At 40.1% G+C, this 27,258-nt stretch overlaps 2 long non-coding RNA genes across 2 annotated transcripts in view; one reads left to right on the top strand and one right to left on the bottom strand.

Moving 5' to 3' along the window:
* The window catches only part of LOC135327494 (uncharacterized), a 296,042-nt gene extending 269,818 nt beyond the window's left edge, over positions 1-26,224 (bottom strand). The window contains exons 1-2 of the long non-coding RNA XR_010387688.1: positions 26,086-26,224; positions 8,956-9,109 (exon numbers count right to left, since the gene is read on the bottom strand). This is a non-coding gene — a long non-coding RNA (uncharacterized LOC135327494). The remainder of the gene's footprint in view (positions 1-8,955; positions 9,110-26,085) is intronic.
* Positions 7,456-26,942, top strand: LOC135327495 (uncharacterized). The gene is made up of 3 exons (XR_010387689.1): positions 7,456-7,559; positions 22,796-22,883; positions 26,813-26,942. It is a non-coding gene; the product is annotated as an uncharacterized LOC135327495 (long non-coding RNA).
* The last annotated feature ends 316 nt before the right edge of the window (positions 26,943-27,258 follow it).

Below are 27,258 nucleotides of genomic sequence, written 5' to 3'. Positions count from 1 at the left end.
CACAAACTTCAGACAATGAAATCATGAGCTTGAAAGAAAGAGCTCAAGCTGTCTGTCAGCAACAATGTTTGATACATGACAGAACACATACAGCCAAGTATACAGGACAGCAGAGGTTCTTTTTTTTTTTCTTTTTTCTTTTTTTTTTAAGTTCGGGAAGTTACCACAATAATAGATATTAAAAAGTTAAGAAAAGGATAAAGAAAAGTTGTTTGTTACAGCATTCTGAGTACAGTACACAAGAATTCTCTGTAATGTGGGTAGGATGTAAAGGTATCCAAGCTCAGGGGATATTTGTCCAAGGAATCATTTAGCCTGGAGATACTATTTCTGAATGATTTGGTTGGTGTTATAATTGCTTCAAGCTTCTTATTACTTTATAGTTTAAGTGAAGTTACTTCTGCAGAGGAAAATATTGGTTTCTTTTACATCTCTACCAAAGAGCGATTTAAGAACTCATAAAATTGAGCTCCAAATAAAAATACAGCAAAATTACCCCTTATCTTGCTAAATACTTTCTCATGAATTGAGCACTTCCTGCAATAAGCAGTCATAGCTCTTGCTTTCTCAATAGCTCTCTATAGCTCTTAGTGATAGTTCAGTTTTTTTTACCACAGAATTTGATTAAAAACATGTCTCCTTTGCTCTTCCTATTACATTTTTAGGACCTGATTCTGAGCAGGATTCAAACCTAACATTCAATGTCTGAATAATTTGATTGTATACATTGGTAGCACTGTCTAAACTGGGTTCTTCATGCTGTGTAAAACCATACACTGCCATTCCACAGCAAAATAGCCTATTGATGTCATACTGTGAAAAGGGAGAATGATTTATTTTTATGCAAATAAAATATATAAATCTGAAATAGTTAAAATACTCCTAGCTTTTCTCTGGATGTGAATTTATGCCCAGCTGCTAAAGCACACAAAAGCATCTCTATCTGTGTTGCTACAGTAAAGAACTACAAGAGTAATGCTTGACTTTCTTGTTGAAGGTTAGACACAATTATCATTACCTCATCCTCCTTCATTTCACCCACTGGTATAATTCTCTTTCAGGATAAGAAGCAAGGAGGGCTGACATACCTGTTACTCAGCACTGACAGATGTCTCTGCTGTTATTACAAGCTTAATCATAATTCAGATGCATGCAATATGTTACTGGATCTTATGCTGGATCTAATGAAGTTGCAGATACATTGAAAGAAACCAGAAAAGAAAATCTATTTTTCAGGTCAATTGGTGTCATTAAATAGACAGATTTTATGGATATGTCTGAGCAAACTTAATTCATTAGACCATGTGTTTATAGATGCCAGAAACACAGGGCATTCAAAGTGAAGAGTACTGCAAGCTGGAAAAAATGGCACCTGGTGACTCAACTACATAGCCAGTTCCTTTAAGCCACTCATTATTAGCCCTCTGCTCCTTGTGACTTTTCCTGGCTCTGTTCTGAGCAGAGGTGAAAATACAACAGGAGGACAGCTGCTTCCTCATCACTCTGAGCCTGGAGTCACTGGTTTTCTGCTGTAGAATGAGTCAATTTGGGAGGGCTGTTTCTTTACATTAGAAAGCAACCATTAAGGAAAAATTAGGTAGGTTACCCAGTTGTGAAGGGTATAATGATCAGGATGAATATAGTACAGTCTCTTGGCAGCTGAGACAGTGAAGTTACTTTTACTGCTGCAGATTTAAGGCTGTGGTTACAAAGTGGCTGGTATGGGGATGGAGGATGCTGCTCACAGAGCTAAAGCCATTTTGAGAAATATGTTGAAGGAATGCAGTCGCCTTTCAGCCATATTTTCCTAAAGTACTGTCACATGCTATATGCCACAACCCCACTATCTTGGCTACGAACTGTGCAGAATTTTAAAGACATTTTAAAGAAATAAAGAGTTTTAAAGAAATTCAAGCTGGTACCTGACTCCAAATACTTTTCATTGAGAAATGCTCACCTTCCCATAAACCTTCCTGCACCATTCAAGGCAAGTAATGGGAAGGAGAAATTATAAATTCATCACAATCTTGTAAAGCTTGTCTAAGTATCTTGGTGCTACTCCCCCTTACAGGTCTGTATGATAGCCCTCCCATACCTTAATATTGACTATGGAAGGAAAAGTCACTTAAAGCAAAGTAGGTAGGGAGCAGCAGAATAAAATGAGTATGTATGGTTTAGCTGCATCTGTTACCATGATAATCTCTTGTTGCTATGGAGAGACAGGTTTTATATGTGCCAGTACAACTGGGTAAGTCAGTGCCATGCTACCAAGTATCGCAAAGATTTCAAAGATGAGTGGCAGCAGTTTCTCTGCTGCTAAATGAGGGATTTTGATGAACAGAGGACATTCATCTCCATTCATCAATTTAAGGTTTGCTCAGGCATTTTAAATCACTAGATCTTTGGCACACCTAACATAATTAATCCCGCTTGGAGTAATTATAATGAAGTCAACACAACACAGAATCCTGAAGTCTATGACATAATGTAGCTATTGTAGTGCTAATTTTTTTAATTTGATAATATATTCCAGCAGATGCCAAATATTAGAGCTCTTTTCTTTCTCTTCTCCAGCACTGACTAACAATATATTTTTTAAAGCTTCTTCTATGCCAAAAGGGGGGGGGGGGGGGGCAAAAAGCAAAAGGCAATATGGAAGACTGCCAGAAAAAAAAGAAAATCAGTAAAAAAAAACCTAAGAAAAGTTAATAGTGCACTGTCACAGTATATGCAGTACATAAAGAAGACACAAATCAGATCCTCAGCTCACATGAAATTTTATGTGGGATTTCTTAAAACTGGATATTCAGCTTTAAGGTTCATGTTTTTAAGCCTCCTTCACACCTTGAGAATACAAAAGATCATTCCTTAAAAAATAAACCTCTCTCCTTCAATGTGATGCCAAGATACAGAACGAAATTTTTTTAAAAAGGCCTTAATATTTCTAGCCCCCCAAGAGTTATGGAAGCTGGCAACCCTGCATCAACAGCTGCTGAAGGTGAAGCACATGGCAAGTGTCATCGTCTGCAAACACAATGAGGTATTAATGCAGGTATTAATGTGTCAGGTATTCCCTGGATTTCAAGAGGTCAGCAAGAAGTGGACTCAGGAAGAAGTGGTGAAGTTTGTGGAGAAAGGAGACTGACACAAGCAGACAGGGCTGTTTTATAGATAGTGTTAATTTTAAAAATGTTAGTAATATATATTGTATATGAGTAAATATTTTTAATCTGCACATTCTACTTACTTGGAAACCTGGAACACACAGGTTTATTCTTACCCACAGTTTCCTTTATTGTTACACCCCTGATTTGGGATCACGGGAAAATACCTTTACCAACAGGCTTAAACAATGCATTCAGCATTTCAGCAAAAAGCACTTGTGGTCTAATCTCCTACCAGGCTGCTCCTCCTACAAAAGCCATAGGACCACAATTTTCTGTCCTCCAATACTGCATCTTATGATCACGTCTGCTATCAATCTGAGCCCCACTATAGTTTACTAACTAAATATTCACGTTGGCTAAGTGGACATACCTAGAGCTGTCAACAACACAAAAAAGACCCTACCTGAGCATAACAATATTGTGTTAGGCACAAGGAGTTTAGTTACCTCTTTATTTACTTCTGTGTGAAGCCCAGGAACCCAGTAGTTACGGGTGCCCATTTGCTGAGCCTCCGTCTCTGGAGGACTGAGCAGCTGGGGTAAATGACACATCATCTATGTGCTAGGGTTGTGCAATGGCCAGCCGTCTGTCAGCATAAGTTAGCACAGCTTCAGACTTACACCCTCTCTTGATGAACTCCTAGCAGATCTCTAGTGGAGGTGTAAAATTTCTAAAATTTTGAAAGCATAGGAGAAGAAAGGGTTTTTTTTCCCTAAGGGGGAAAAAAAAAGTCTAAACAGCCATTGAAATACCTACAACAGTTACTTGCTTATCAAAACTAAAATTTTCTTTTTTTCTTTACATTTTTCACACTGGTTTCATCTCACCCCTCTGCTCATTTTCTCCACAGCAAACTTCCCTCTCAGGAAAGAATAGATGTCACTAGAAGAAAGCAGACAGCAATCAATAACAAAGGGCCCTGTGCTCACTCCTATTTTCCCTGAAAGATGTCAACCACCATTTCGGTTAACAATATGAGCTGAACCAGGACATCAAAAGATAAAAGTTTGATTTGGGACAGAAATGAAACTAGAGCTGAGGATCCACTGTATGCTACCAATACCAGATTAAAGAGATATATACTCCATATCAGTTATTCCAACTGAGTTAAATATATCTGTTTTTCACTGACCTCTTGTGTGAGCTGTTATCTCAGGCACGTATTTGAGTAAAATTATTAGTTCAATATTCAGAGCTGCTTTATTATAGCGTGCATCTGAAAGTATACTTGAATTTTAAATGTGGCAAACATTTAATAAAAAATTCTCCACTTCAGGAAGTAGAATGACAGTACACAGGAAAGGTAGCAGACTTCACAACTGCCCTTATAAATCCCCTCAAACTCTATAATGATCTGGTGGGTGGTCAGTGATTACGTGGTATATATTTGACAGCTCCATCTCATTCCTGCTGGACCAGACTAAGTGGACTACCATGTCCTCAGTAACCTTTGGCTCCCAAGCCCCAGCTCCTGTAGCAAGAACTCCTGTGATCCCAGCGCAGCACTGGAGCTTTCTTCCAGCTTCCCATGCCACAGCCCAGATGTCAGCAGCTAGAAAAAAGCTCCAGCCCTGGTCTGACCTCCAAGGACTTCTTCCCATCCTCAGCCCCACAGTGCTATCATGCACCACTGTCATATGATGTGACTATCTGAAGAGCAAGGAAGAATGAGTTTCAGCCACTCTGCACTGCATAGGCATTCATAGGACATAAAACAATACCGCAGTGGGAAATAAAGCTATAATGCTGTCTATACAAAAAACATATTTTTTAGCTGAGGCAGAAGTTGTGGGCTTGATGCAGAAATTAGTGGGTAAAAACCTATGTCCTGCATTATGCAGGAGCTCAGACAAGATAAATGGTCCCTCCTGGCCTTTGTATCTGCAGATCTAAAACTGGGCACTTTGTCGGCAGCACTGCATGCTCTGTAGCAAAGGAGATCTCTTCTTGAGAGAATTCCAGTGCAAGGAATTACAGTGCGAGAGCAAAGGCATCCTAGAATTACCAGAGAATACATTTTCCTAGGCAAAGACAAGACTCTAAATCACGACTAATAACATGCTTGACGGTGCCTATGGGAATTCCCCCTTCCCGTTCCCCATTCCCCACAACCCTTTTCCAAAAAATAATGAGAAGTGATACATACTTAATTAAATCATTATCTCTGGGGAACTGAATAACTCTGGAGACGATTTCTGGCAATGGGAATGAAGACTTTCTCTGCTTTTACTTATCCCAGACTAACACCAGAAGTAGCTTTCATGAGAAAGTCTGTGAGTGATCTGAAGCAGTGACATCCAACTGTTTGGGTTCATATCACCTATTACCCTATCTCTGACTTTGTTTCCCAGGATTCTTTGATGCTCTGCCTTATCACAAAGGAGCTGACCATCTGCCTTATCACTGTGTGACTGACAGATCCTATCACATAAGGAGCATATATCTGGTCACGCGGTTGTTGCTACAAGCAGTGCCTAATCACACAAAGGGCACACAGCATGTGACAATGGCATTTTAGCCATATGACAGATGGTGTTTGTTTATGTGATGGGGAGGAGATATAGGATCCTGGAAAAAAGAGGCAGTTGCCTACTGCAGTGGCAAGAACTACATCCAGCCCACTAAAAAAATTATTCACCTTGCAGTCTGATTACAGATTTCCAGCCTTGCTTTCTTAAGGCTGGAAGCACTGATACAGGATCAGGGATTAGGTCATAGCCTGAAACATGTCTTTGGAAAGCCAACCTGGTTGCTGTAAATCAGCTACCTGGGTTCCAAAGCGCACGTAACATGACTCCACCCAGCCACAATGAACATAACATGCTTGTCTACACAAGACAACAGACGTTGCTTGCTCAGTTCCCTGATTTACCCTGACTGGCTCTGGCAGAGTCTTTGCACAAGAAGATAGTTTTATACCTCACTTCTCTGACATGAATTTCTGCTGACTACTTATGGTGAGAAAAGTGACTGTATCACAATTGAGATTCTCACCTGCAGTCCTGATTAGCACCTTGACACATGTAAGCAAGTTTACCACTGCTTCGCAAGCAAGTCAGAAGCCTGGCTCTGTCTCTCTCTGACTGGCATTGGCTCCCTCCTGTCCACCAGTTTCACAGCAATATATATTGAAACAGATTTTGCTGAAGGAAGAGAGCAGCAGAACCATAATGACAAGGAGGAGTCTGCTTCAGTTCCCTGCTATCAAGGAATGCCGTGTAAGCGTGGAGCTCTGGAAAAGAATGATGTTTGATCTTTCCCACTCCTCCCTGCATTTTCCTACATCACTGGGGTAAGCCCCTGCAGAAGCCACATCCTGAAGTCAGGCAATGTAAAGGAGGAATTACAATTGCTGCACAAAAGGAAGGGGAAATGAAGAAATTCTTTGACATATTGGACTGTACTTCTTTCTTTCAGACACACAATTAATATCATAAAATTCACTATGTATAATATTTACATAGACCACATAAGAATAGTGCTTCTTCAGAAAAATGAAAAAGCATTTTCACCTTTAAGGAGCATTCAAGCCCTCTGATCTCACCCTATAAACAAATTGCTTGACCTCCTATACACAGAAGACATCACAGCTCCATAAGACCTACAAGACTACACTGAGATCAGGACCAAGCTGGAGCTTATTGTAACAAGATCTTTACACAAGATCTGCCTAAAAAATATTAGTTGCTACAGGTGGAAAAAAGTGCAAGAATATTTATGCAATTTACTATAATATCTCTTGACATAGGAACTAGCACTCCTGTCTTCAGTGCAAGTTCAGTGCCATACCACAGAAGCATACTACATAATTGAACAACCACAAAATAGAAGGAGAGAAAAACAGTATTATTGCTCCCAAGCCTAGATCAGGTCACCAGGTAAAAAAAAATCATCACTACATTATTAGAGGAGTGCAGACAAAACAAAAGCTGTGTCCAAAGTTATAACAGAAAGAGCAACTTGGCCCAGTAGAAAGCACTCAGGAGTAGCGCAAAAGCCTCCATTGTTATTCAGGTGCATTTCAGAGTATGAATTAATTAGCAAGAGGTTTTTAGAAAAAGATTGAATCTTTTATTGGCAGTTCTCAGTGCAAAAACCCTGTCACCAAGGCTAAGAAAGTGACTCAGAAATGAAAATGAGAAAGAGACAGAGAACTGCCACAATATCCAACTCCCCCTCCAACACCAACCCATCAAGACAGTCAGCCAGAAAATTCTTCTTCTAGATGTTATTGGTCACATACTATTATGTAACTAATATCTTCTCATATTACTGCAAACTGCACCCTGTTGTACCTCTAAATGACAGAGCATCTCTTAATATAATGCAGAGTGGAACAAATACAGGAAGAAGAGATATTGACTTATGGATTGCATACCTGCTACCAGTTTGGTGAGTGTTTATCCAAACTGATTCTTATTTTTATTTTTAATATGATTATATTTCCTTCTACTTTCACCCTCCTCCACATTCTTCCCTACAGCTCAAAGACCTTTTTTTTTAATTTGGCAAACAGATGTGAAAGCTGATATTTCTCTGCCCACATTTCTCTAGCAAAAATCCTGCAACCGTGTGTTTAATGAGGAGGAGTTTTAATAGAAGGATAGAGAGGTTAAATTGGCTAACAGAGAAAAAAAGAACTGGGTAAGAAAAAGATCAGGTTTCCATGGAAACAGAGCCACATCCTATAATACTCTTGATTTTATGTATTTATTTATTTCAGCTGTATCTGTTTCTAACCAGTAGGTTAAAAAAAAAGTCCAAGAATCCAGAGTTGAGAAAATTCTGTTTTTAAATAGCAATCCAGACCTTCAGCTGCTATAAATCAGCATAGCATTGCTGAAGTCAGCACAGTTAAAGAAACTGCTGTGATTTACACCACTTAAGGATTTGGCCCAAGTGCCCCACAGAGAAATGAGTAGGAATATGAACTGTCTGACAAGAGATTAGTCAGTAGATCTGCACAATTAGGACGTTATCAGAAAAAAAGCATGGGTTTATACTAGGGTTGCATATAACTGCCCTCCCTCAAGGTGGCACTTCAAAAAGGATGGCCTTTTATGTAGGTCCCCTGTTCTTAAGAGGAGTGGAAGGAGGGCTGCTGACCTCAGCATACAAGCAGAAAGAAAGCAAGTGGGTTTGGCCGGCCATGTGAAAGATAACACAGGATTAAGTTGGTCTGCACCTTTTCCATCATTGCCCTAAAATTGTCATTGAAGAAGAAAAAAGGGAGAAAACGTACATGTAAAGAGATGTTGATAAAGTTGACTCTCAGTTCTCTATTAATCAGTCAGCTGCACACATATTTGTTTTTAAGCATTTACTGGTTTGACACCATATTATAGCAGGAGCAATGTATTTCATTTTTACCCAGGAGTCAGTGCAGCACCGTGTTGAACAGATGCAGTCTAAACAGACTTTGAAATCTGCAGCACCAGGCTGACAAATTGAGCAGGGTTCTACATTCCCTTTCACAGAACTAAAATAAAAACAAGATCCAGTTTTGCTAGAATTAAGCATGGCCAAAGTCTCACATCAGGACTGTTCCCCACCAGCACATTTGAGGCCATGGAATGGATCTCACACTCATGTGGAGGTTTTGCAGCTGAACTTTATTTTCCTAAGGAGCTCAAAGGTAAGCCCAGATTTGCTGGGACAGTTGAGTTTCGGAGCCTTTGAAACCCAGATCCAAATCAATTAGTCTGACTCAGGCCTGTCTCCTGGGTTTGTGTGAACTATTTGACCACATAAAGGTATGAGGGAGTGATGCTGTGCAAGCAGCACTGACCTTTAAAATGCATGATTTCTGTGAGTAGGAATCCTTCTCTTCACATCCAGAGTTGTCCATCTTTCTGTGCATGGAAAGCATAACAAGTTCAGGAGCCTTATTTAGCCTTTTTTCACCTCAATTTATCTGGTAGAACCTGGAGAGTTAGCTTGATCTGAAAAAGAATTAAAAAATCTTTTGACTTATCTCCTCACAAAGGAGGAAAAGTGATTTCTTATAGCTCCACAAAACAGAAACGTACGACCAGGAAGGGATACACGTCCTTGTGCTGTAACTTCAGGGCTCTCCCTTCTTGAGCACCACAACTCACCTTACTACAGCAATGACTACATGTCAAGGACATTAATGTCACTGCAGAGGAGACCCTAGAAAGGTATTTGGAGCCATTAAAAACCCAATCATAAAATAGCCTGTGTGGCTAACCCTGTCAGTCAGCCTGGTTGTCTGATACAGTTTGCTGAACCAGGCAACCCTGGGAGCCCCTTTGCTCTGATGGCACAGCAGACTGACATGCTCTGCACCTCTCCAAAGGCAGCCAGGCTGCTCCTGGACTCCCAGCTGCGGCTGGTGCTGACAGGGGCTGCCTGTTCTCACCCCTCCGGTGGGACTCAGTCCATGCACTCCCCTCACTTTCTGACAGTTAAGCTAGTATTACCGTTTATTTAAATAAACCTCACAAGTGCTCCAGGCACTTTGCAAACAAGAAAGATGTGAACTTCGCCCCAAGTAGCCTGCAATCTTGTTAAGAAACAGACAAAACAGATCAGACAGAACTAGTGCAGCCTCGACCGCTACGAATCAGGACTGGCACTCCTCATCTTTAATAGGCCTCTGCAAAAAGGGGATGTTTTGAAATTTTCTGGCATCATTTTCACTGCATCATTCTCTACATTTAAAGATACAGATCCTGAGTGCATTCATTTTAGTGTTTCCCTCTGACAGGAATGCGAAGTGTCTCTAGCAGACAGCAATGAAGGCGATATCTCCTAGGGAGGATGGAGGAGCCAGGCAAAAGAAGGCACAGTGCTGAGACACCTCATCCTAGCAATCAAAGGATTTATTGGAACATTGCAAATAACCACCTCAACCACACACAGACAGAACTAAACTTTTTTTCTGGCCATCTCCTCCCTCTGATCAAAGGCAACAAAGAATTTCCTTCAGCAGAAGGGACAGGTTAAGAGTTTCCCATCGACTTGTTCCTTCAGCTGCTGTCTCCTGTTCTCTCCACCCCATTTCATCCCTTCAGGAGGGAGAGTTAGAGACAAGGAGAAAGAGAAAATCTTGAAGAAAACCTAACTATATCATCCTCTCATTAAAACTTTAGATTTTCATTGTAAAACTACATTCACTGTGTAAGAAATGAACAACATTTAACAACAGGAATGAAGTTTTACAAACAAGAGACAATATCTTGAAAATTAATCAAAACATTTTTTCTCAAGTCATGTGAAATCATTGTGGTTGCACAAAGCAATATTTTTGCTGACCAAGCTCTTACCAATTCTGCTTTAGTTCAATTCCAGCCAGTAATTCTTTCCACTTTATTAAAAAGTTTCATCCAGCTCTAGTCTGTAACAGTCTACCATGAATCTCACTTAATAAGCCATGATAACTTGGTGGATTATTCCCAAGTTCTCTTCAAAGACAAGGAGTTATGGACAGAAATTTGTTATTGGAGTCATCTGAGATTTTTTTTCCTTGATATTATTTTTCAGATCTCTCCTTCCATTGTCTCCCATTAATTATAATAACCTTTGCTCACCAGTAGCTTAGTAGATATAATTATATTCTTAACACCAATACCTTCCTAAATTCTGATAAATATATTTTGCATTATGACACTTTTTATATCTATCATCAAACCAAGATTCCTACAACAATTAAGGAACAAGAAGAAAAAATCATTTTTCAAATTTTAGGAAAATAAATATATGCTTTTCTTTAATGAAAACATGTTAGATTTTATGTAAACCTCTTTTAAGATAACATTGTCACATGTCTGTAATGTGTTTATTTTTCTCTTATTCTTTGTTAAAGAATCTGCTGGGCTTGAATTTGTTAACCTGCTGCAAAAAAGTGTTCTTTGGTGTGGGGCCTGCTACTATGCTCTTGAAAAGATTGTTTGCCTTAGGTCCACTTTGCATCATTCAGCAGTTTTTATTGATATCTCCTGGCAAACTTCAAATAGTACATCAATTATGCAGGATTTTTTTCATCTTCACACAGTGCTAATGACCAGGCACATTCCTTAAGCTCTGAAAATGCTTTGCTACTACCGTTCATTCCTTGGGGCAGACTCATCTCAACCAGATAGCAAGAGGATGCTTTCAGCAGCACTCACATTCTGTACTATTCCTCTGTTGGCCTGTGTGTTTTTCAGAGGAATCCAACTGAACTATGCTGGTGCCCAGAAGATAGATCCTACTGAGCACACCAATGCTTTTCTAAAGCCCAGCTTTAGGCAACAATTAACATGGTTACAAAAATTTGCAATGTGTTGTATCCTTTCCTGTAAGTTACCATTACGACCACCTGGTCGTAATATGTCTCCAAGGGAGGGCCATTTTCAAGAACATGTCTCTGTTCTTGAAATCACCATGTGCTTGTTTATTTTCACTGCTGTTGGTAGGTTATCAATATCTCCTGGCACAATTTGCTGGCCAGCAGTCAGACAGGTAACTTATGTCTATTCAACTCTTACCAGATCCATCCAACTGTCCTCAAGCAGTGCCAATGAAGCTTCAAAAATCTGGTAGGTCTTTCTGAATCTCAGACAGATACGGATCTGCCTGAGTTAAAAAATTATTCAGCTTACCATGTCTCTTGTCTCATATAATGCTTCAGTATTCAGCAGTTAATGAGAACTTATCTACAGTCCCAGCTGAAGAATAAATCTCTATGTAGCTCTTGTAACGTGAATGTCTTTATCTGGCCTTTCAACAGTTACCTGGGGTCTTTTTTACCAAAAAATCTCACATATCTATCTTCTATTCAGAAGCCTGAACAGAACCTCTCCCACTTTAAGATAGATGTGGACATTTGGGAAGCTATCTGGTAAATGTATTGTTTCCATATGGTACATAAATTCAATTTATCATCACCTGCAAAAAGAAATCATAGAACAGAGTTCAGATGTCATGTCCCAGCCCCCTACTTAGATGCCCATAATAGTCCTATCATAATGTCTACTATACCAATGTCAGAAATCTAAAATGGTGGTAGGTTTTACCACCATTACCACCATTTTCCAGGTAACCATTCTTTTAGGTGACAGAGATACACTCCAAGGAAATTCACAATTTGTGAAAATCAGCCATTATAGAAAACTCCATTGAAATACACTTGGCATACATCATCACAAGCATTATTGATATATTCAAGTGCTTCTTCCAAGTGGACACATTCCAGAATTGGAGGCGACAACGGATCTGAGCAGGTTTCAGATGAGCATTCTGCAAATTTATATTCTAAAGTGAACACTGCACTGGCACAAGGAATTTGTGAAGTTGTTTGAATCATTCATGTCCTCCTTGCTCATTTGGAAGAACATACACTGGCTCCATCTTCTTCTCTGCTTATCTCCATAGATGTGACATTTATTCTCCAAACCTCCAATAAAAATTCTCTCTGTTTTGTAAGCTGCACAACAATTCAACTGCTCAAGTAAATAAAAACAGTAGTAGCAGATGTACAAATGAAATGGCATCCAATTTCATTTCAGCACCCGTGTTCGAAAAGCAACTGATGAAGAAGGGTTATCCCTTCTTCAGTTACACAGATAGATCTGTTTGACTCAGATTTAGCATGAGTTATCAAGCTTGTTAAGCACTGCTGGGGTAAACGCAGTCACTCAGGTGCCTGGAGCTGTCACTTTACCCACCAAATGCAATCAGGCCAAACTGGAAAACAGAAATAGAAAGGTAAAGGACCCTTTATCTCACCCACAATTAGGTGCATGTTCTTTCCTACTCCTCCTGTGCAGGTGCTTGAAAAGCACTACAAGGGGCAAACTTTTACATTTTAGATCTGCAAACAGACACATTACTGGGTGTAACGTCCCTTCAAAGAAAAAATGAACTTTGGGAATTTTTCCTTACTGCTTTTTAGTGTCTTCGTGGATAGAAATGCAGCTTTCCTTTTTCAGGCAGTTCAGGAAACTGAGTAAACAAAATTGCAATAGATCCTCTTTAATTTGGAATACAAACATCCACTCCAAAGCTTAATGCAGTGTAACAGATCCAGTTTAAAGTGCATTCACATTACCTTTACCTCCTGAGAGCCCTCATGGGAATGAGTGAGCTTTAGGCTGGCACTGTTGTCTCTGAGCATAGCCAGCTCAGGCCTTGCTTGGCTGGAATCACTGGCAAACTTCATGAAATAGCCAGGTTGCCTTGAACCTTGATCACAATAACCTAATGACTGCAAGTGTAATCTGGTGGTGTAAGGTCAGCAGCCCCCCTACTCTCAACTCAGCTTTCAGTGGCTGCATCTCTACACACCAACAATCAGAAGTGACTTGTTTCACCACCATCAACTGCTAATTTCCAAACAGTGATCGTGGGAGCATGCCTTTTGAGCCAGTTACAAATAATTTTGTCTAATTCATCTCTATCTCCCTGTAGACAAGGAAAAAGCACCTTTAAGATACTAAAAGTTGCTTGCTCACTGCCTCCTCCTGACAAGTGTAACTGAATATTACACAGGAATATGTGGCTGCTCTTGTGACATCCTTGGGTGGGAAGTGTACATAGCATTAACTGCTAGTCTGCCATCACAGAGCTTCAGTTAGGATGTGGAGTCCTCATCTTCAGTGGTAGCTGGATTTCTCTGTTGCTCTGTTAAACCAGTGACTATACCTTTTCTTCCATTTCCTACCTGAGTGCTTTTTATATATCAAGTATATTTTAAACCTTGAATCCTTTAATAGTGTGATTTTTCCAAGTCCTGATACTTCAGCTTAATTACCCTATTAGCTCATAGCTGTTGCTTCTGTTTGTTTCTGGTTAGGGCCTGACTGCATCACCAGCATTGCTGCCCAAGCCTGCCTTTCTCATGCATGGGCAGTTCTCCAGCAGGGATTTCTTCTTCTGCCACTGTCATCAAGTTAGGACTCGCCTGCCTTTCAATCACTTTCTCTCACTCAATCTACAGGACACCTACAAGTAGCTAGTCTGCACGTCAGCCTCCACCATTTTTTCTATCCACTGCTCTGGCTTTTTTTCTTGGAGACCTCCCTCAGTCATCGAGGAATGTCCCTATTGTGAAGAATTAACAGCACAGACTTCTTTTTAAAGGAAAAATCTATTTCTGCTTTGTATTTGTAACTCCAGTACAACCAGGTCCAAAGTTTTATCCTGTGTTTTATTCTTCTTTGCTAGGGAGTTGCAATTTTCCTCTTTAATCGACTCACTAAGTGCCTTTTCAAACAAGACTCTCCTCAGTCAGCACTGGTCATGAGTTCCTCTCTGCACTACCAGATCCAGGATTAGCACAGCAGAGTCTGAAACACATCCTGACAGGACAGCACAGGAAAAACCCTATTAACATAACTTGTTAAAATACATAGAAAACTATCCAAGGTTTTCCTTTCCTGCCCTAATATGCTGTTCTGTCTGGTATTCCTTGCCATTCCTTCTTCCTGCCCTAGTGAAATATCTTGTTGTGACTGCACTTATAGCTATTGGAGATCCCTGACCTTCACTTGGGGGATTTTGATAAAAGGCTTAGGTATCACCAAACGCACTTAGTCCTGCTGCTCTCTCATTAGTCCACTTCCTCAAGGAGAACAATAGCTCAAAATCTATCAAGTATTTGCAGATTTGAGGCTCATCTCATGACCAATATCTTTTTCTCTTAGGTGAAAGTAATTCTACCATCTTGAAGCTACAGCAACTAGGAGACTGGATAAGCCTGTCCAGTCTCCCTTCAAACTCATTTCAAAGCATTAACATCCACAACTGTCTCTGAAATGGAGCTGCACAGATGTACTGCCCATTGCATAAGGAATCACTGCCTTTTGTTTGTCTTTGAATAAGGCTCTCTAGTCTCATTCAATTTCTTTAGTTCTCCTGGTGGCAGACAGACTATACAATCAATTGTTATCCACCTTATCTGTGCCTTTCAGGATGTTGCCATTTCTTTTCCAGACTTACTAGCACTTAACTTATTTAGTCTTTATATACCTCTAACCACCCCTGTTGCCTCTGAACCCATTCTAGTTCTACTACATCCCTTCTGAGATGAGGAGGCCAGAAATGCAAACAATATTAAAGATAGGGGTCAACTATGAATTTACTCTGAGGTATAAGCTTATTTTGTGTTTTATACTCAAATCCTTTCTTGATAATTGCTAACATTTTACTTGGGTTTTTTTCACCAAAAAACTGAGCACTGAGCTGATGTTTTCAGGGATCTATCAAAACTCCAAGGCCTTGTTCCTGCTCCTGAGGGGTAGCAGCCAGCCCAGAACCCATGAACTTACAGTGTGATGTTGTTTCCTCCCTATGTGCACATCCTTCCGCAGCCTTCTGCAATGGAAGCAACAGCAAAAATAATGTGGAAGTCAGGGCACTTTTGGCATTTTTGTTTTGCAGCTGTGCAGTCACAGGGTCCTGAAAGGGGCCAGGAATTAGGGTCACAGCTCTCTGCCTCTGTCCATGGAGTAAATGCAACGGATAAAACCAAATTATTCATTTACAGCAAGACGGGGTCAGGCCACACACAGGTACTGGGGCAATTCACATTCCCTTTCCTTTTCTCGCAGACAGAACAGGAGCAAACAGATTCTATCCACATACTACTGTTACCAGACATATGGCAGGAGATATGACACTTCACAGAAGACATTTCCTTCTCAGGAAGAGCTTACAGTCTTCGTCTTTTTCTGCCTACCATTACCCAATAAAATATTGAAAGAATTAGGCTAATCACCTGTTCCTCTAAAAACAATAACTCCAGCTGGCAAGTAACAAATGTCCCTATTCACAGATCTCTTTTCTACTGATGACACCCAAACTTCCCTTCAAGGTAGCCCAGACACCAAGCTCTGTTCTTGTGCCCTGCTAGACAGGATTACCCAGTACATGCTAAAACCATGGACTTGGAAAATGAATGGAAACTTTGCCGATGGCCAATAGGACTGAGGCTAGCAAATTTGGAAAGGAAAGAAATTGACAAAACATTTGAGAAGTTTTATTTTCTTTTCACAGGGAATAAAAGAGAGATAGAGCCCATAAGAGAAAAGGTGGCGTTGGAGTTCATTGTATTTCCAATTGTATTTACCTTTTGAGAGAGGAACAGAGCTAGAAAGCTCTGATCATCTCCTCATCTAAAGAACATCTGTAGTTTCTGACATGACTGTGAAACAAAGTGAGAAACCCAGGCAAATGCTGTGAGAACAGAAGAGAAAGGGAAGCATTTCTTCAGCCAACCTCTGTAGGCGAGGACACCATTTTCCCCTCTTCACCGAGAGCGGACATATGTGGGAAAGTGCTAACAAACACCAGGCCACCCCTACTCTTCTCTCACCTCCCCCATGTTCCTCCACCTCAATATTCTTAGCAAAACACCTGTGCCAAACAACTTTGAGCAGAGCTGTTGCAAAAATTCACAATGAGCAGGAGCCAAGAAAACATCTCAGTTCCAAGCTGCATGCACACGTAGGCGGACTCAAGGTGTCATACTGGGCTGTTGAATAAAGTATGACAGCACAATAGTGAATCAAAACCTTTTAAATGAATTGTTTTGTTTTTGCTTGCTGCCTAGTAGGTGCACCTGTGCTCCTTCTCAGTTCCAGATGATATACATTTTTGTTTTCTTATTTAATATTCAGCACATAAGACACACACACAAAAAAAAATCAAAATAAACAGATGAGGGGTAGAGCAGGAAGAGAAAATAGATTTTTTAAAAATCGCCTCTGATTTAAATCTTAAGGGCAAGAGCATGCACACACGTGCCTGGAAAGACTGGGCAATTATCAGTCAGATTTACATAATAAATGGAACTAGTAGGTAGGAGAGCGGGGTGCAGAGGATTGGGGGGAGCGGTTGGGAAGCCCTTTGCACTTCGTACGCTGCCAGTCGGACCACAGATGTCCATAGCATGATCAGGTGCAAAAGTGATTCCTGATCAGGTGCAAAAGTGATTCTTGGAGTCTGATGGGGAAAGGCGGCTGTCTGGTGTCTCTTACAACTATAATGCATTTCTCTCAAGGTGCTGCTGTAATATACTGTAGCTTCTGTTGTCCTGAAGCAGGTGAATGTACATAAAAGACCATAAAGGAAGTCAGCTATCTCATAGGCTGCCTGCAATTTGGTAAAACAAGACACCATCATACAGAGTGAAAGTGAAAAAAAATTTGAAGGGGAGAGGGAAGGGTTTCTGCAAACACAGATTCCCTCATAACCAGTGAATCCTTTTTCCCTCTTTTCTTTTGCTGGCATGCAGTGTGAGAAATCAAACAAAACTGCTCTTTTAGCAGCAGCTCTTGCTAGATGTGAGGAGTGAACTTGCCCCCCCCCCCCCAAGATAAAAGTTAAAAAAAACTGAAATGGAAGCTGTTCCTAAGAACATGAGCTATTAAAGCAAACTAAACGAGAGGTGCTGTGTTGTTTTTCCCTTTAGGATAATGCTACAGTATTCTGTTGTGCTGGCCTCAAATACTGAGGCCCATGAATCCTGGAGGGAGAAACCATAATTTTTTGCTTTTTCAGCAAAGCCCTTCTCTGAGCAAAATCTAAGAGTTGGCTTCCTGAAGAGACTAGTACACTTTTTTCAATATTATTTGTATTTAGTATTATCCTTTTAAAGCATTACATAAGAGCAAGGTTTTCAGGCTTCCATTACCTCTAAACATCATACAAGGGAAAAATGTGAAAGCCCAGGTCTAACAGGGCAAGGGTAGGTGACAGTGGCAAGTTGCAAAAAATCTGTCCAGGAACTGAGGAAGGATTTGACTACTGTCACAGGTCTTGTTTTGATACACACTAAGATTCAAGTTAATAAGGTCTTTCACAGCATATATCTATATACCACGTCAAATTGCTACTGCCAATGGTTTTTCTGAGGGCCTGAATGAGTTGCATTCTGGCCTCCCGCAACATCTTATGCCTTTCCATGTGCTCAGATTTAGAGAGCAGGACTGGGTGAAAGTGACAGAACTGGCTAAACTAAAACTCCAGAAGGCAAAGGCCATATGATTAAGCCATACTCTATATGAAAAACAGGTAATGTTTTGGACTATATAATGGTACAAAGATTTAGAAAGAACAGAATTATCAGCATTCTTTTGGGAATGAACTGTACCTGAAGCTGTGCCCTTCAGCAATATGCAGTGTTGAAATGGAAATTGCAAATTATAAAGCTACTGTATGGGCTAATAGAATAGAAGTCACCAGCATCCTTATTGCATTCAGATGGTAAGGAGGCTGGTGCCTGTACTTGGTGATACTTAACCTTTATGTTCTTGTCCACTAACGGAGGGACTCTTTTGTCAGGGAAAGGTATTCTACCTTTGCAAGCTGCCTTCTACAGATATATCATGTTCCCACCACCAAAAACACCAACGCAAAGGTGGCATTAGAGCTAGTGGTGGCCCAAAAAAGATTACAGTACAGTAACAAAATATGGGGTCAGAGATGAGAGAGTGCATAGCAAGGATTTTCTCACTAACAAACTGAAAGCTTCAATATTTCACTTCAGAGAGCAGGGGCCAACAGAAGCACATCCTCTCTTTATCACTTCAGTAGGCAGAGGCATTATGAAGGTCACTGAGGTGTAAGGATGGGAAGCTGGAGGCCTGAAACTGTGTCTCTGTGTACTTAGAAATGTAGGCTTTTAAGGGAGTATCAGCACGTAGCAGCTGTTTTAAATTAATATACATATATATGTAAATATACATGTGTATATATATATAAAAAGACAGAACTGAGAAGCAGTTATTTAAAGAGAGACATAAGACAAACCTAAAACCCCTTCCACCTTGGAGCAATATTTGAAGATTCGTTTCAGGTGCCCCCAAGTCTGTTCATGCCTTTACGTGATAATTTGTAAGGGAATCTGGAAATAATTGCTTTGGCTTTGAGAGTGACAGAGCATCTGGTACTGTCCAGCTGAAATTGCCTGCTTCCTTTCTCTCTCTCTTGCCATCTCTGGCAATGCAGTTCAGTTGTTTCCATACTTGTCCTATGATGTCTGTATTTTTGATTCTCCCAGTATTAACAGGAACACATACAACACTTTTGATAAAAATTATTCAAATCCTCTTGAGAGGCCTTCATTAAAATTCTATTAATATCTGTTTGTCTCACACTCCGAATAAATTGTTAACACTTCCATGTTCTTCTAAACAAAGACAAAAACAAAGCAATATCTTTCTGAAAAACACTTGACACGCACAAGAACAGCCAAGTTCTTGATGGAGTATGTTACATTTTTGTTAAGGAGTCTAGTATTCAATGTTCTGGCAGCTTAAGATGTTCATCTAAACAAGTAAGTCCTGTGTTAACAGATATGACATTTCACAATTTAGTTGGGGATTTGTCTGCATGAGGCTGCAAATACTAAGGAAAGGAAGACAGATGGAAAAAACACAAAAGTTCCTCAGGTCCCTGACTTCCAAATATCAAATATGATCCCCAAATATCTTCATAACCCTTAGTGTAAGATCAAGAAGTTCCTGATAGGTTAAAAAAGAATCTCCGATTTTGTAAACGTCCGTGTATCTAAAAGCTTTCTAATTTCTCCACTGTGCCCTATGGGAAGCCCATCTTCTAACTCTGAGTTAGAGTAGAACACAAGGGGAATTCAAATGAAATTTTCTAGCAATGCTGCCACGTGTCTTTAAAAGAATGGAAAAACATTCACAAATCGTGTACATAGTAGTTCCTTGGAAATGACTAAATTAATCAGGAAAACCCAAATACTAGCCAGATGACTCAGAATGGTTTAGGAGTCTTCTGTTTCAGATCAGGTTTGAAGATCTTCAGGGGAGTCTGTAAGTAACTTAAGCCAGTCTTATAGCAGGTTTTAGAAGCTCAAGAAAGAACACATCCTTCCAATGCAAAAATCCATGCAAAGCATTTCTTTATACCAGAAGACCATTCCTCTACCCAGGCAAAATCAGAATTGTTTGGCCTTAGCTAAGCAACACAGGGTTTCCCTCATCCTTTTCCAACATTTTTATTTCTCCAGTGCTTCTTCATCCCTCCTGTTGTCCACTTAGGAGTTCTATTCCATGTTTTTTTCCTCCCTCTTTCCTCCTGCTCCGCACTGATAATGGGGTTGCTAGTTTAACCTGTGTGCAGTTGATTGTTTAGGTAAAGTGTTGCTCCAAGACTGCTAAGAGGTCTCTACGTGTTTTCTCAGCAACTCTGACTGAATCTCAAGTCTGTCTAGTTATACAGCTCAGAAGCTCTCAGTAATGAACAGATCCTGTCCGAACCATACTTCGCTCTGCTCCAAGCATCCAGTACAGCAGTCTGACAGACTTGAGAGCAGCACTGGAAACTGCAAAACTAAAGCTAAGAAACTTTCTGCCACAGATCAACATGAACCCTGCATTCAAAGATACTTACTCTTGACCTTTACACTAACCGGAAGAATATGCTCAGTGAAGTCTTTTCATGACATTGAGCTCTACAACTTAGATCAGCAGAAGGACTTTGCTGTCAAGCCAGGGAAAATGTTGCCAAACCATTTGCATGAATTACATCAGGCTGAAACAACTTCAAAGAGAAGATTTGTCAGGAGTTTGTGAATAGATTGACACAACTGAAGGAAAGCAAAATCTTCCCACGCATAGTCTGGTTCACCAATGACTAAGATGAGATATAAATTCTTGCAAATATTAGAAAGATGTAAAACCTCAGAAGAAATTGTCAGCTCTGTACCATGAGTTCTAATTACTTCCAGGTGTTTTGCCCTTCATTACAAGGATGACTCCATTCAATGTTTGGCACCAACAGGACCATTTCCCCACTAAAATACACCTCTGCTCAGCTTGCTTCTTTTATTGCCAGGCACTGCTTTGCATACCCAATCAGGCTGCAAAGGTCTGCAAAAGATTTAGTGTACTAGCCATCAGTGTAGTGTTTGGTCCTTCTCACAGATATTTAAAGGACATGTAGAAATGTCAGCCTGCTAGCCTGCATGTAAATATCACAGTCCTCGAATTCTATAAACCTAATCTGCGTGTGAATAAGAGAGGAGCTGCATTTTTTCACCCCTTTTCAATCCACAAAATACTCTAAATCTCATTAGTACTTTAAGAGACAGTCAAATGTCTCATCATAAAATTAGAAATTCCACCTACTTCTTCAGATCCTGCAGGATTCACTGTACACATTTCCAGTTCATCTGCACACAATAATTTGGCCTTGAAGAAATTTTCCTCATCAATGAATATGCTGCTGCTTCTTCAGTGTTTTCAAATATATATTGAAGGAACATTCTCTTCCTACAATAGTTCCAGTGAAGGTTACTTTGCAGAGAAGAAGCGGAGGTGGAATCGTGGGTTAAACCAACAACATATTCCATCAGCAACAAAATGAAAGCAACACAAAATATAAAGGAAATGGAAGGTAAAGTACATACCTAATGTATCTAGCATGACAGGGGCTAGAGTAACCACTGGGCAGAGATTTTTTAACCCTGACAAAGGTGTGCTGAGCTGCAAACTAGAAAGGTGGGCATTTTGTTAGGAATCCAGTCCACATGGTGGTGCTCCCCAGTGAAGCAGCCTAAACAGCTGTTCACACAACTGGAAGCCACCGCAAAGCTGTGCTAAACTTTATCGAGCACCATGTGTGCGAGTGTCTCTTTGTCATGGACCAGACACCTCGCAGATTGGTCCTGACTGAGAGCTGCAGAAAAAATAGGCACATAATAAGAGAGAAAAGCAAAAATGTTATTGCACAAAGGGAAGGCAAAGCATAAACACTATTGTTAGGTACATCTTTGAACAATGGAACAAATCAAACTATTTTTTCTCACTAAACCTAAGCACAAAGAAAGAGATCCTGTGAATCCCTCTAGGTATCTATAGCTCCCACAGGCTTCAGTGGTATCTGAGGGTACATAGCACCATTCAGAACTGAGCCAAAAAGCCAGCCATTAAAAGAAACCTACTCACTAAGTTTTCTTGCTCAAATAATGGTTTAACCAAAGAGCCTTGTAGGACAAAAAATTTAGCACGTTATAGTCTCACATGTCTCCAGCAGGTCCAGCACATTCCTTCTTGTCATTCTTGCAAGCACTAAAAGGGGCACAAACCCAATATTTTATACTCCCCAGTTTGTTTATTCTTAATGTTTGCGATTCACCTTATAAAGCTTGGAAATAACATTTCTTCCTCAACAGATTTTATCTTTTACCACTTGGCCAATAATATTTCTGCTGTCACATAGTGGGAGCCAAAACAGCTTTGTTTTGTTTGCTTCTTTATGCATTGCCATCCCTGATCTGCCTTTCTTGCAGTTATCAAATCAAGGAAGAACTGTTAGCATCTCTGGTATAGGACATTGAGAAGACATGACCTCAGCCTGCATTGCCTCTTTTCAGAGGAACATGAGAATTTTCTCCTTTATCCCAAACTCTGCCTTCCATTAGTAGACAAACTAAGGAGAGGGATTCATCTCACCTAACCTTAGTACCTGCACGTACACCTTAGGCTTCTCTTGTAGCCAACAGAAAGAAAATGGCACCTGTATGTCACGCTTTACCCTCTCCCGATGCAGATGTCTAAAATAACCACACAACTGAAAAGTTTGTCTCATTTCATTCACAGCAGCTGTCATGGGTGACTTCTCAGATATAGATGGTTATTTTGTACTTTCAGTTAGATGCGGTGAAACCCATCCAAGGCATCCTGATCACATAACAAACACAGAGCACTGGAAGAATGAGAAGCATATCCCTGTGAAAAAGTAAGTATTTTCACTCCATGTCTTCTGCGACATTAGCACAGTGCCAAATGTAGATGGCACCTTGTAAGCTACTATGTTTGCAGTCTATTTTCAACACTAGGACTCAGCTCATAAAAGAATAGAAGTGATTGACTTTGTGCAGCTATATTCTTCAGCCTTTCCTCTCTTACACAGCTATTTAAGCTGTGTAAAAAGGTGTAAAAATTGAAAAAACAAAAAAAAAAGAGAGAATAAATCATATTGAAACAGAAAGGTAGCATTTTTCTGTACTGGTGTAAAGATATAAGGCAACATGGAACCAGGCTCCAGAATTAAAATTTTTGCAGTTTGCCAGAAATGAGTCTGAACCAGAACCGAAGATCCCTAGAGCTGTGGAAGCTCCATGACCTTCAGCAACCCGCTGCCTTTCAGACACGCTCTTGCAGTTGTCCACCACAAACTCAGCCAAGGAGGGGGTAGTACAGAAGCATGGATTTCTTTTCACTTTTTTTTCCTCTTATTTCCATATCAGTTTAGTTAATTTTCCTGTTTATTCACCTTGATTACATTCCCTTCAGTGAAGGAGGAATCACATGGAGCTCTCAGATAGCTCATGAAAATGTATTGCTTACTTTTTTTATCTTCAGTGTGGATGGCTTACATGTCTGTAATATACAGATGATTGCCACACACTGGAGAATGATGGCGTTTTGTGGTAACTTGCTTTGGAGAAATAGATTCATTTCTAAGTTTGTGAATTGAAAGGATCAGGCCGCATGGATTCAATCCAAGGAGAGAACTGGGTTGGTGACCTCATTTCATTACTTTCAGTGGAACTGCATCAATGCTGTTCTATAAAACAGCACAAATGTAAACGAGGTGTGAACTGCTTTCACATTTCATTTAGGAAACAGATGAGGCATGAAATGCATTTCACAGGCACGAGTACCAGAGCAGTATGCTAAGGCTTTTGACAAGGAAGAACTTTTTTTTTCACACACAAACATCCCTCCTCAGAGCTCTGGATTAGCTCTGAAAGTAGTTGCCGTATGGAAAGGAGAAATATCATTAAGAAATGGCATGTTGGCTGCTTTTATTAGCTCTCAAATTTTCTGGATAGTAATCAAAGTTCCTAGGGTCTTCTATCATTGCAAAGATTGATTCTTTTTTTTTCCCACAGAATAAGTCACATCCAGATGGTATCAGACAATGACAATAAATAGATAAATAATCACAAAGTCTCTGCTCTTAGAAACAAGCTTCTGAGCCAGAAAACATACTTGTTTTTCCTGATACACAAAGATTTTAAGTGTCACGGAAAAAAGTTATCTGCAAGAATGTCTTTGCCAATTAGACAACAGATGTAACATCAGAGGGTTTTTTAAACTTTTATAACATGTACAGACAAGGTACAGGTGAGGACGCTTAACTCAAGTTTAAGGTAGATGAACATGGTTATGAAAGAAGTTGGAAAAATGTGGAAAAAATGCCAATGTCTCCATTTAAAAGCTGAAAGTAAACATGGCATTCTAAATTAGAGAAACTCTAGGAGGAACAATGTAACCCATGGACAGAGATTCAACCCCTTTATATCAGGTGAGTAGAGAAGGAAATTTGCAGCCAGAAAGTCAGAGGAAATTCTGCAATGCATTTTGATGCCAGTGGCACAGTTGAAAAGTTCAGCAAAAGACACAGTCATGAGGAGAACTTCACATGCTAAGGGCAACAGAAATGTAGACATCCAAGAGAAAAGCAAAGCAAAGCAAAACTTCTTTAGCATCACAATGGTAAAGTTCAAAAAGTGTTCCAATTTTATTTTAAGCCCCACCAAAAGTTGCTTCAAATGTCTTCAGCATTCATATGCTTTATCACAGAAAACATTTGAATGTACATGCTCACAATTTGAAATATTTTTTCCATTTTGTATTAACAGTGAAACAACTAAGAAAAAATTAAAACAAATACTATTTCACTCAACCTCTACAAAATTAAGCACAGTTCTGTTAACTGAAATGTCAATATTTTTGTTAACATTAGGAATTCATTTAAAATTAATTATATTTTGTTTATCACTAGAACTCAGAAAGCACTGCTCATCGGTAATGCTCAAAGCCCTGTAAGAACCAGATCTTTCTGCTTTTTCTATAGGCTTTGTTTATTAATTTCTTATAGAGTGTACTTTTTTAAATCAGGTAGGGCACAAGTCAGGTATAAATACAAATTGACTACTGAAGAGTGATGCCTCCGCAATACTTGAAATAATAGCTCTAACAATCAAATAATTTAGCCTTTACGCAGACAAAACCTCCACTAGTTTGAGACTCAAAGGCAAATTTACCTGAATAAAAGTGCATGATCAGGCCATAAATTGCTAAGAAACAAAATGCAAAATATTTACTTGAGGAACAAGTAAAGGATGCCTAGTTTGAATAGTGCAGAGATGACCGGGAGGTACACTGCTAATGATTCAGATAAATCATTGCAAACATTCTTCTCCTTGAGTATCTCCCTCCAATTTAGAGTGAACTTGAGTACTGTTCTTAAACATAAACACTCCCTCCTTTGCTCTGTTCAATTTAATTGGTAAATGTCAGCCCTCTCAGCCCACCTTCATTCCCTCAATTAAATGGTTATGAATCTCTTGTCTGGCTCTCATTTTCTTGGCTGCAAGCAGCAGCCTTTTCTGCCTGAATGCCAAGTTAGCCCTCTTCCCTCCTCAGCCCGAACAGATGATTCACAACTTTCTCTTGCTCTGTTCTTCCCCCCCCCCCCCCCCCCCCCGGACACTTCTTTTTCTTGCCAGCTAGTTCTCATCTTTCCCTTGACACTTCTTCCCCCATCCTTTCCTGGCTTTTTTTTCATTTCCTTGCCTCATGCCATCCTTCTCTCTGGACAACTTTCCCTATCTTTATCTGGAATGGGTCTGTTTTGCAGACTCAGCTGTGCCCCACAGCATTGGCAGGCAGCTGAGAGCTGCCTGCACACATTTACAGACTGTCAACCACGCACTTCTGATTCATGCCTCAGCCAGGAAGGTTCCTTCAAAGTAGGTCCACTGCCAATTAATCTCACTTTCAAGGGTGACAGTCATGACACAGCATGTCAGCAGTCCTCTGACATTCATCCTCATTTGATCTCTGCATAGAAATGAACTCACAAGAACATAGCCCCCATCTGCCCTTTGCAGTTGTTTTTTTCTAGATCCATTTAGAGTTTCACTCACCTTAGCACATGAGCATCCCATGGACAGTAGGGCTCTATATTATAGCTTCCAACCACACGGTAGAAATGTCAGTCTTCGTATCGCTGCCTCTTCTCTTCCTAGATAAATGGCAGCCATCTGCAGATCCTCTCAAAAGCATCACTGCCTCAGAGATAAAAGGTACAGTGAGTGAGTTGTTTGGAGATAACCACTGTCTCAATTCATCATTTGACTGACTCTCAACCTATTGCCCATTAAACTTGTTTGTTAACACACTGGAAAGACCACAGGGTCATTTAAGATTTTCTGTGGAGTACTCAAAGCATCCCAAAATGTCATCTTTCCCTCAAAATTTTCTTTCTATTATTTTTGCCACTTTGGGGAATTCAGCCAAGACTAGAGGGCCTATCTGAAAGGTCAACAGCAACCCAGGCATGAGCCCTAGGCAAGGAAATGTCAGCTTCCAAATTCAGGAAAGTGACCACTAAGAAATCCACACAAGAGATATAAATTAGAAATAAACAGAGCACTGAAAGCAACTGAATATGATGTAGATCCTCTAAGATTCACCCCAATTTTTCTGTTATCTCATTTGCAACATTACAGAGGAGAGAAAAATCAGAGCTGCAGGGAAGCAGCTAATTTCAGTCTATCTCCCACTGTCCTCTCAAGAACACGATACACTTATTTCTTACTGTGACCTGCAGGCATTACTGATTTGACCTGTTTGCCAATATCGTTTTTGTAGGGAACGGCGATCGGAAGATCTCGCGATGGCACGGAAAGAGGAAGGAAGAGGAAGGATATGACGTAGAGATAGCAGTATGCTTGTAGGTATATAAGCAAATACATGCGTACAATAAACGCCATTTGCAGCATCCTCATATTGGTGTCAGTGCTCATTGGCCCGGAGGCTGGGGGAGCCTCCGTGCCGTCTCAGGCGAACGGGAGAGTGTCGCATCAGAAGGCGACACGTTTTGGAAACCCAGCAAAGATCAACGCTATATCATATTCTTTTCTTGCTTCAGTATTTGAATAGATCTTTCAGCCATTCTCTCAGCAGTTGCAAGCCCTGAGTGGTTGGATGTATATATTAATCTGACACACAGATCTCAGGATGGCTTCTCATTGCTAATGGAATGTGGGGCTGAATGGCTTTGAATTAGACATGTTTTAAATTAATTTATACAATGG

The sequence above is a fragment of the Dromaius novaehollandiae genome, chromosome 2, assembly GCF_036370855.1.
Source record: "Dromaius novaehollandiae isolate bDroNov1 chromosome 2, bDroNov1.hap1, whole genome shotgun sequence".
In the NCBI taxonomy this organism is placed as follows: Eukaryota; Metazoa; Chordata; class Aves; order Casuariiformes; family Dromaiidae; genus Dromaius; species Dromaius novaehollandiae.
The sequence above is the reverse complement of the archived record's forward strand: the minus strand, read 5'-3'. Positions and strand labels throughout refer to the sequence as shown.